Below are 10,834 nucleotides of genomic sequence, written 5' to 3' on the forward strand. Positions count from 1 at the left end.
CAGAGCCTCCTTCAGTTCCACCTCCTGAACCTCCCCCGACTCCACCTCCAGTGGCTCCCTCAGCTCCGCCTTCTGAGCCTCTTAAGCCATCGCCTCCCTCGGCTCCGTCTCCCAGGCCTCCTGACCCGGCCCCTGTCCTGTGGCCTCCTCCCAGGGCCCCTGACCCTGTTCCTGACCTGTGGCCTCCTCCCAGGCCTCCTGACCCGGCCCCTGTCCTGTGGCCTCCTCCCGGGCCCCCTGACCCAGTTCCTGTCCTGTGGCCTCCTCCCAGGCCTCCTGACCTGACCCCTGTCCTGTGGCCTCCTCCCAGGCCTCCTGACCCAGTCCCTGTCCTGTGGCCTCCTCCCAGGTCTCCTGACCCAGTCCCTGTCCTGTGGCCTCCTCCCAGGCCTTCTGACCCTGTTCCAGTCCTGTGGCCTCCTCCCAGGCCCCCTGACCCGGTCCCTGTCTTGTGGTCTCTTCCCAGGCCCCCTGACCCGGTCCCTGTCTTGTGGTCTCTTCCCAGGCCCCCTGACCCAGTCCCTGTCCAGTGGCCTCCCCCCAGGTTCCCCAAACCTGTCTTTGCCCTGTGGCCAACTTCCAAGCCTCCTGAACCTATCCTTCCCCTGTGGCCAGCTCCCAGACCACCTGAACCTGTCCTTGCCCTCTGTGCCCCCTTGGACTTCCTGCCTGCCCTCTGTGCCCCCCTTGGACTTCCTGCCTGCCCTCTGTGCCCCCTTGGACTTCCTGCCTGCCCATTGTGCCCCCTTGGACTTCCTGCCTGCCCTTTGTGCCCCCCTTGGACTGCCTGTCTGCCCCTGTGCCTCCTTGATCTGTCGGTCTGCCCCTTGTGCTCCCTTGATCTGTCAGTTTGCCCCTTGTGCTCCCTTGGTCTGTCTGTTTGCAGACAGTCTCTGCTCCCAGAGACTTCAGAGCTTTCTAGGGCTCCGCCTCTCGAGCCTCCTACGGCTCCGCCTCTTGAGCCTCCTATGGTTCCGCCTCCTGAGCCTCCTACGGCTCCGCCTCCAGAGCCTCCTACGGCTCTGCTCCCAGAGCCTCCCGAGCCTCAGCGTGGACCTCAGCGGTATGTGGACCTCAGCGGTTCAATCACAGAAGCTGTGAGGGTGTCCACTGCAGAGCAGCCTGCCAGCTAAGTCACCAGAAAAACAAACAGTCTCCTGAGATGGCTTTCAACCTTTCATAGAAGAAAAACAGCAGGTGACCTCACATGACAGAAAACCACCAAATTTCCTTTTGGCTTATTCAGCCTTATTTAGCACTTTTACTGTAGTCTGCTACCGTAATGTAACACAATGCAATGCTAATGGCTTTGTTATTGCAATGCAGTACTTCATTTTTCAAAGTTTGTGCTGCTGGAGGCCTGTTCGCTTACCCTAGTGAGTGTATCTGTGTGTTTAAGGGTTCTGTATGTTTTTGAAAAGACTTGTTAAAAGCAGCCCACCTTGAGAGGTAGAAATGGGGCCAAAGTGGTAAACACAGCTGTGGCAGACCTCTATTGTCTTTGCCATTCAGGGCTTCAGAAGAAGAATGGAAAAGGCAATGAAAGCTAACAATGGACATATATATGTTTTCTCCATGTTAATGTAATATCTGGTGAAGTTACACACAACCACATAATCTGTGCATGATTCACTAGAATATCTACTTGATTTTTTAAATATTTTAATGCAAGATAATATTACACTGTAACAAAATCATATTAAGTTTACAATAAAAATAATAATTAAAAAAAAAATCCTGGCAGCTGGGGTTGCCAGACATTCAATGATAAAATTACGACTTTTCAAACATAACCGTATGATGTTTTCATATCTGTGCAGTATGTATGTTTTACAGTTCCTAACCATATATTTAAACTTACTTAAACTACTAAAATCTGCATTATACAGGAAAATACATTGTGACCACCGTAATAATGAAGTATTACAAAAGATGAATTCAAGTTGAGGGCCTGGGTAGCTCAGCAAATAAATACGCTGACTGTCACACCTGAAGTCGCAAGTTCGAATCCAGTGACTCCAGTAAGGCTTCAGCAATCAATTGGTCAGGATACTAGGGTGGGTAGAGCCACGTGGTGTGTTGTGCGTGGATTCCGCAGAGAATAGCGTGAAGCCTCCACATGTTCTAAGTCTCTGCGGTAACACTCAACAATCCACGTGATAAGATGTGTGGATTGACGGTCTCAGACACGGAGGCAACTCAGATTCTTCCTCTGACACCCGGACTGAGGCGAGTCATTACGAAGCCACCACGAGGACTTAGGGCACATTGGGAATTGGGCATTCCAAATTGGGGTTAGAAAACCACCCCCATCACCTGGACCACATTTTCTGAGACCAGTTGTTGACACAAATAAATGAAGATAGCAAAGCCAAAAGTAACCATATTGTTCATTCATAAATTAAGCTGCACCTCTGCACATGTTTCACATGTTATTTTTGGTCTTTTTGCCACTTTATTATGAGAAATACATGCAAGCCAGATTCAAACCTGCATTGTCTGCATGAGCACCATAGTGCACAGTGTATCAGAAACACCTGCACTAACAGCTAGGCCACAGCACAAAAAGCACGACTTATTTCTGACTGAAATGTATTTCGAAACAGCCCCACCCCCCCACACACAAAAAAAGATGAATTCAAGTCTAAAATAATTTAGAATTGTTTTTTTTTTGTTGTTTTTTTTACTATTTAAAATGCCCAATAAACATTCTAATGTCTATATTTAATTACAAAAATAAGAAGAAACAAACATTGAAATAAAATATAATCATATGTGATGCATGAGACAGAGAATTTATGGAATGTCCTTTTAATGCTTTCCCACAATAAATTATAAGGTGCCTTATGTTATGTACTTTCTAAAACATTATATTAACAATATTGGACTGTAAAAGTACAAGAATTAAAGTAACACACATCTTGTGTTAATTTATAAATTTCACTTATTAAAAACCGCAATGTATACCATATTTTACAGTAATTGTACAGTATTGTAGATAATTAACAGTTAACTAACAGGTTAATGCTGTTTTAATCAAATTATAATCATCCATCCATCTTCTATATATGGTCGCAGAGAAATGAAAATGAATTATAATCAAATGTAATTCAGAATGACTTCTGGAGGGGAATTGTATTTCCTACTTACAAAAACGTGATTTTAACGATATTTGACTTTACCTTTTTATACCTACAAAAAACAATTTATATATTCAAATTATTATTATTATTATTTTTACAGTGTACAGCAGCAATTTTAAGAGACAGTAAAAAGGTGTGGTTGCAAAAATTTCTAGAGAAAAAGGATGTTGGAAAATATATGAGGAAGTACAGTTTCCAGGTGGTGGTTATCACAATATGCCATTTTTTTCCCTCATGATTTTCAAACTCTCCCTTCCTGTCTTCTTTTCTGTTTACTGCTTCACTGAAATCTTCTCTGCCTGGGCCTTGATCTAGGATAACCTCGGGCATTAATCACTGTATGACCTGAATTTGGATGACAAAAGATTTGCAAACACACACACTAATAATGGGCTGAGATCATCTCCTGTTCAGTGTTCCAGACAGGCCGCGTTGTAGTGTGTCTTCTGTCCAAAATCAGCACAGCAGAGATCATGCTCACTAAATATACACATCCTCTCAACTAGGCAAAATTCAGAGTCTCAGCAAATCATTTATAATTTTTTGTATTCTATAATATGTTATACAACCCCTATTCCAAAAAAGTTGGGACAGTATGAAAATCAAAAAGTAGTGATTTGCTAATTATAATCACCATTTTCTGTATTGAAAATACTACAACTACACATTATATGATGTTTTACCTTGTGAATTTCTTTCTTTTTTTAATGTACAGTTATTTCAAATCAGATGATTGCAACACATTCCAATAAAGTTGCAACAGGGGCAATTTAAGATAATTTGATGAGTTAAAATAACAAGGTGATATGAAACAGGAGATGTTAACCAGGTGAGGCAATTGTGTCATAGTATATAAGAAGCCTCCAAAAACAGTCTAGTCCTTCAAGAGCAAGGATAGTTTAAGGCTTGCCAATAGATGCTTCAGCAAATAATCCAGCACTTTGAGAACAATGTTCCCCAAAGACAAATTGGAAGGATTTTGGGCATTTCACCCAAAATCCTGCGTAAAGGGCCAGAATGCGCATGATCTCTGAATCATCAGACATCAATGTCTTAAAAAATATCATTCATCTGTAAAAGATATCATGAACATGGGCTTGGAATAACTTTTATAAACCTTTGTTAGTCAACACCATTTGCTGCTGCATCCACATATGCAAGTTAAAAATTTACTATGCAAAGCAGAAGCCCTACATCAACACTGTCCAGAATCATTTGTTCTCTTCAAACTAATGCTTCACCATGACATTAGTTGACTTGAAAGAGAAATCTCACCTTAGAAGCGGACAGTTCACACTAATGTCCATGATATCACCCCTTGTGGCAACGTTGAGAATGCAATGCGTACTTGTGTTGTGTTATGAATTGTGGTCTGACACGTTTTGTGACTATACCGGCGCGTACTTGCATAGAGTATGTTTCGGCCCAAACTTAAATATGTGTTGCATTTTCAGAATTGCCACAAGGGGCGTTATAGCGGACATTAGTGTGAACTGTCATGGTGGAGCAACAGTTTGAAGAGAAAACGGCTGAGCAAGTAATTTAAAGTGAATATTTTCATATCAACTTGAATAATAACAAATGTAGTTTAATGGGTCAGACTTCTGAACATAACTCTAAGGCCCTCTTTAGGACAGAAGTTTGTTACCACTACTGTAATGCAAAAACAGACGTTAATAACCATGTTCAACCAGACCGCGGATTGACAATGCATTGCCTAAAAGACAATGTAGATGAGGGCTTTAAACTATTAGACAGAGGCCTCAATGCTCAGAGGAATTCCTTTGACATCTGATCTTCTGAATCTACTTTAGCCATCATGTGTGGTGGAGGCAGGGCCAGCTGCTGGACCTCAATGATGGAGGATTGAGGAGCGTTCAACCCATGAAGAACTAAATTGTGCATGTGTGTCACAATGGCTGCGAACCATTCTTATAGATATTTACCTAGGGACAAGGCAAAGAAAGAGAGACGGACAACAAGAAGATAACAGAATTTGTAGCAACTTTTAGACGTTGTTGCTTTTTTCTGATGCCGATAAAGATTGAACTAATGTTAAATTCCATATTTGAAAAAGCAGGATAGCAATTTTATAGGGATTTTACTATATTTAACCAGGATAATAACATTAGCTGGGTGATTGCATATTTAGTGGCGTAGCATATCAAACAAATCCCCCTTGAAATTGGCTCTTTTTTGTTTTCTTTTGTTGTGAGTAGAATGAATTTGTGATTGAGAAGGGAAAGCTGATCTCTGTGCAGATACTAAAGGGATCTGGAGGAAAGGAGATTAATGAAAGCCCCCCATTTGTCTATTTCCATACCCGGCCACAAGGTGAGTCTCCCCCCTCCTGAACAGAAGCTATGGGAGGATTACAAGTTTTAATCCCAGGGGAAGAGGCAATTACATGTTTAGACTGAAAGAGAGGTTTATGTCCTTGTACCTGCTCTCTTCACCTACTCATAAAAATAAAGGTTACAAAAAGGGTTTCAGTGCCTGAGCCCAAAAATTAAACTTATTTAGTGTTATTCATTAAGAAAGCATCACTATTAACATTGCTCATACTTAGGTGAGAGATTTGAACAAACCCCTAACCCTAAGTATTAAACTTGTCTTGTACCGTTAGTGCTACAGACATGAATGATACATCAAATCATGTTTTGTTGAGGATGTGTGCTATTACTGCTGGGTGATAAAACAGTCAAAGAAAACCCCATATAATTCAGACTGATCCAATGGAAGCAGAAATCTGTATTCCGTGCTTTTTGAAATTCAAACCACCGTCCCCAGTGGCCAAAGCTGGAAGTGTCTATACATAATTTTAGTTGTAAATTATGTAATACAGTCAACAGTAATGCATAATTCATTAACTAAAATTCATTAGAGTGAAAATGTCATTTTAGAGTGAAAACGTAACCTCTGAATCGCATTCATTTTTGTTTATGTGAACATGTTTACTTCTGATTTCCATTGTAGAAGAACCCGTATCTTGGAGATTGTGCATGCAACATGCTACCAGCACCACCGTAGGGAAAGGTGAACACATTTGAATAGATAGAGAAATTTCTGATCTGGAATGCCACTTGTCCCATTTGCTAGAATTGAATACATTTCAGGGTACATGAACATTCAGAAGCAATATAACGATTTCCTGTATCATCATATTGCAGAATTAAGGAGGAAGTCTCGCCATATCTAGAGAACACAATTTGACCTGGACCAAAATGCAACAGTTGTTAATTATGCTGTAGTGTATCTACCACCCAGGAAACCCTAACAATAGCCTAGAAACCTTTCCAACACCTTTCCAACTATCTAGCAACAAACTGGCCACCACTCATAACTCCCTAGTGATGACCCTGAAAATCTAGGCAAAAACAGATGCCAACATATACAGGTTGTGACATGCATAATTATTAGTTGCTGAGAGCATGCAACCATTGAAATTTACTTAATACTTTTCCTATCATTGGGCCTGTGCAGTTTATTAAATAATACATTTCGATGTCTTTTTCACAAATGGTTAAAATTCCTCTTTAAACATCTGCATCAAAGGGAACATACCAGTATTGGCAGGAGAGTTTTGCTATCTGGTTTCAATTATTTTGCTGTTACACAATCTCAAACCTATTCCAGAGACCCATCAACCCCAACCCCCCCAAAAAAAAAATATTTCACGGACACTCCGGATGCAGTCTGTCTCTTGGCTGGGGTGGATTGTTATGCAATACAGTGTTAGCCTACACCATGATCCATGAAAAACTATTCACGTAGCCTAGTTCCTCTGTCCAAAACAGCCTTTTTCCATTCACTGCATATTGGAATAATTAGGAGTGTTGGAGGGCTGACACATATCTGTCAAATCAAAAGTTGTGGGTTTTGGAGCAGTTTCAGGGAAATTGCATATTTGGTGCTCAAAGGAAAATTTGGCTTTTTGGGAAAAAAAGTGTGGTTGTGCTAAACTAGACAATGTCACGTACCCTACTTTTTACACAACCAGGATGCATTTAGTCTATGAACCAACCATATTTTCACCTAAAAACAGTGTAAATACTGTAAAACTTGTTTTCTCTATGTTAAAATTATTTCGCATATAATATACAGTCAACTATTAGTAAGCCATTTGCCTTAAAAGTGTAACATTATGTCTCTGCGGTGCTATCAAAACATTCCTCTTTGTTTGAACAACCTGGCCAGACTGACAAAAGCAACACTGACTCGACCAATGGCGTGAGTTTGGGGTGGAACTATCTGTTTGATCAACCAATGAAGGACAGCCTCAGGGAGAGTTTTCTGGAATGGTGACACTAGTTGTGCAGATATTACTCACATCAGCTTTCTCAATGTAGAGTGTTTAGCTTTCAAATTAGACTAAGATGAGAAAAAGGCTCAATGAATACATATTTCCATTCGTCAAAATTATCCATAAGTTTCTCCAGATGTAACAGCTGATCTTCACCCACCGCAACCAAATTAATGGCAGTAATCACATGACCCAGAAACCCTGGTCTATATCACAGGATACAGGCTGGCCTTGTGTTCTTTTTGTACAATTACAGACATTCAAAATTAAGTGAATCAGTCAACAGTTTTCTCTAAACTGCCCCAGTGCTGAGTCTGACCCAGCTAAGTTCTCTTCCCCTCAATTTGGATGTCAGCCACTTTACTGGCACTCAGAAAACAAATGGCCTTTGGTAATAACAAACATGTTTTCCCCACATGCTATTTATAAGAGTGTTAAGATGATTCAGTTGCAACAACAGAAAAACATAACCAACAATATTCACCTAGAAAACTGGGCAGATGGAGCCATTAACATTAGAGGATAAAACAGATATAATCCTGTGAGGGGGATTTATAACTCATAACCTTTGCTCTGATCTATGTAAACCGTAAAAGGCAATAAATCAGACTCCATGGGATAAACAGTGATTTCAAATGGATTTTGAAGACAGTCAAAAAACAATGACCTCTTAATGGCCTGAATTAGTTTGTGTTGTGACTACTTATGCACATTATGTTCACATATTTCACAATTTGATCATGATTGCCTTCACAGAGATACATACTCTCAAGAAAGCAATGATAGTCTTAATTCTGATTATGAACCATTGTTAAAGTACAGGTAATAATTGTTAGGAACTGAACTAGGCCAGCTTTGTTATTGCAAGCAGAGTAATAGCTCCCTCCAGTGGTAAATGTAAAAGTGATTTGAAGTTAATTTCTTCAAATCACTATTTCCAACCAGTGGCTTAGCCAGAAACAAAACTTTGGGTATGCCTAGAGAAAACTGAGTGTGCAAGAACTGAAGCACAATTAAGTGAAATAGCATGCTATATTGATAAAATATTGAGAGACTGGACAATATAATACAAACATATGAAAAGAGGACAAATATTAGACTTTTAATTTAGACTGATTTAGACTAGGCTGCACTTAGGCCTACAATATTTATATCAGCCTATATAAGATTCACACATTTCAATTTCATAAAAAAAATACATAAAATTGAATTTAGAAGTCTTTAACTAAATGAAATTAATCAAAGTTCAATCCAATCATACATTTAGTTTTATAAAAAAATAAAGAAAAATGGTAAAATAATAATAATAACCTTTTATATGTTGTTGTAGGAGGCCTCTAATGCAGAAATAAATGGGTTTTTACATTTTAGGAAGTTTTTAGTGAAAAGTTGTAATATTGCAGCATTGGGCCTGTTGGGTAACTGAATTTCAGTGATTTTACTCACTGTCTGAACAAATGTAGAGAACATCTAATGGTTCATTTTTTCAGGGTGTACCGCATATGTAGCCCCATAACAGTAACCTATCAATACACTAGTAATTACACAATAATGATAATCAGACAAGTCATATTTTTATGAAATATTGTTTATTATAAAAATATGTTCAGACTGCATTTACAAAACCTGACGAACTGAATGAAAACTTTGGCATTTACTATGTTTAGCTCTGTTCATAGCCATGTTCAGTTATGATAGTCCCAAAGGCAGTTCTTGTCCTCCAAGAAGCAGAGCACACCTCAAAGTCACTGTTCCCATTTTGGACTGCATCAATGACATCATACACCTTATAGATAAAACGGTATTTCCTGGCTGGTGGCATTCTGAAATGGAAAAAGAAAATCACAGATTATTTTCCAGTCTAAATAATCTCAATGCATATCAATCCAAATCATACTTACACGTTTTAAAGAATTGACCAATTCCACAGAATTCACACAATACGGTCTGGCTGATTTATTATGCCCTCTACTTATCATGCTAATAGCACTTATACCCCCCACATTCCAGAACATTATCACCTGACCCTCATAAAGCAAGCAGATATTTGGGCAAACAAGCAAAGTCCAGAAAAGAAAACAGGACCAGTTAAGTATATTTTATAAATGATAAGATACAGGTAGTTTCAAATATTGCTACACAAATACTTTCAAATTCTCAAAGAAATAATTTATCCCTTAATTCAACTTGAACTTATTTAATAATCATTAAATTGTGATTGAAACTCAAAATGGTAACAAAGAAGACATTTTAAACTTGAGAATGATCAAAAATAGTATGTTTCTATTATTTATTTATCACATGTAATGTGCAAGGTGCACAATCACATTTTGCTACCCCTTTCACCCAGTGTTGTAAAATTACAACATTGACATAACAAGCTCAAAATCTAATATGAGCAAAACATTCAACAGAACCTTAATTTAACAAATTACTAATCACAGAAAAAAATATTTTAGGCATTTTACTTACTTGAATGTTGATTTATCCAGTCCAGTGGAACAAGATGATATGCTTCAAGGCAAGTTTGCAGTTTGTGTGAGTTCATGGCCAGGTGAACAGGCTTATTTACAAAATATACCATCCAATAGCATTGCGAGGCTGAATTATAGGACCTATTAATTGTGTAAAGGTGGTCTTAGAGGAAAAAAAAAGCATGTGCATTTATTTTGTATTTTAGTAGAGCTCAAATTTATGTTGTAATATTACAATAGTAGGACTCACAGGGTTAAGACATTACATAAACATTGAGTATCCTGATAAATATGCATGAAGGGGCGGGGTAATTCAGCATGTGTAACCAAGGCTGTCTCGTTTGGAAGGCTACGTCCTCCGGAGGTCTCGTTTCAGAAAAGCGAGTAGGACACTTCGAATGCGACCTTCTTTAACCTGAATTCGGAGGATGCATGTGCCATGAGGTGTATCCTTCGTGGGCACTCACAGTCACAACCCACAATTCTTTGCTTCAACGGAAATGTCTCAAACAAATGATGCCAATTTGCCCGTAAATATGATGTTCAAACGCAAGTAATGTTAATTCTCAAGTTGAAGTACCTCAGTAGACTGGTGTAGAGTATGTATAATTATGTTAATATATAATTAAAATAAATTATTAGACTAAGAGTACACCTGTAAAATATACATTATTTTCTGTCTACATCATTATAACTCTCCTAAAATTTATCTCATACGTTCCCTTCTCACTCGAAGCGCTCGCGCTTGTTAAAGAGTGGCATGCCGTCATACCACCCATGTTACGTTCCGTTTCTGTTTGTCCTACGAAGGCCGTCTCGTTTAAATGATAATTGTTTAAAGGAGGACGCTCGGTATACTGCAGCCTTCAAATTATGCATCCTACTTAGCACGCTACCTTCGAAACGAGATACAG

The sequence above is a fragment of the Xyrauchen texanus genome, chromosome 43 (genome assembly GCF_025860055.1).
Source record: "Xyrauchen texanus isolate HMW12.3.18 chromosome 43, RBS_HiC_50CHRs, whole genome shotgun sequence".
Taxonomy (NCBI): Eukaryota; Metazoa; Chordata; class Actinopteri; order Cypriniformes; family Catostomidae; genus Xyrauchen; species Xyrauchen texanus.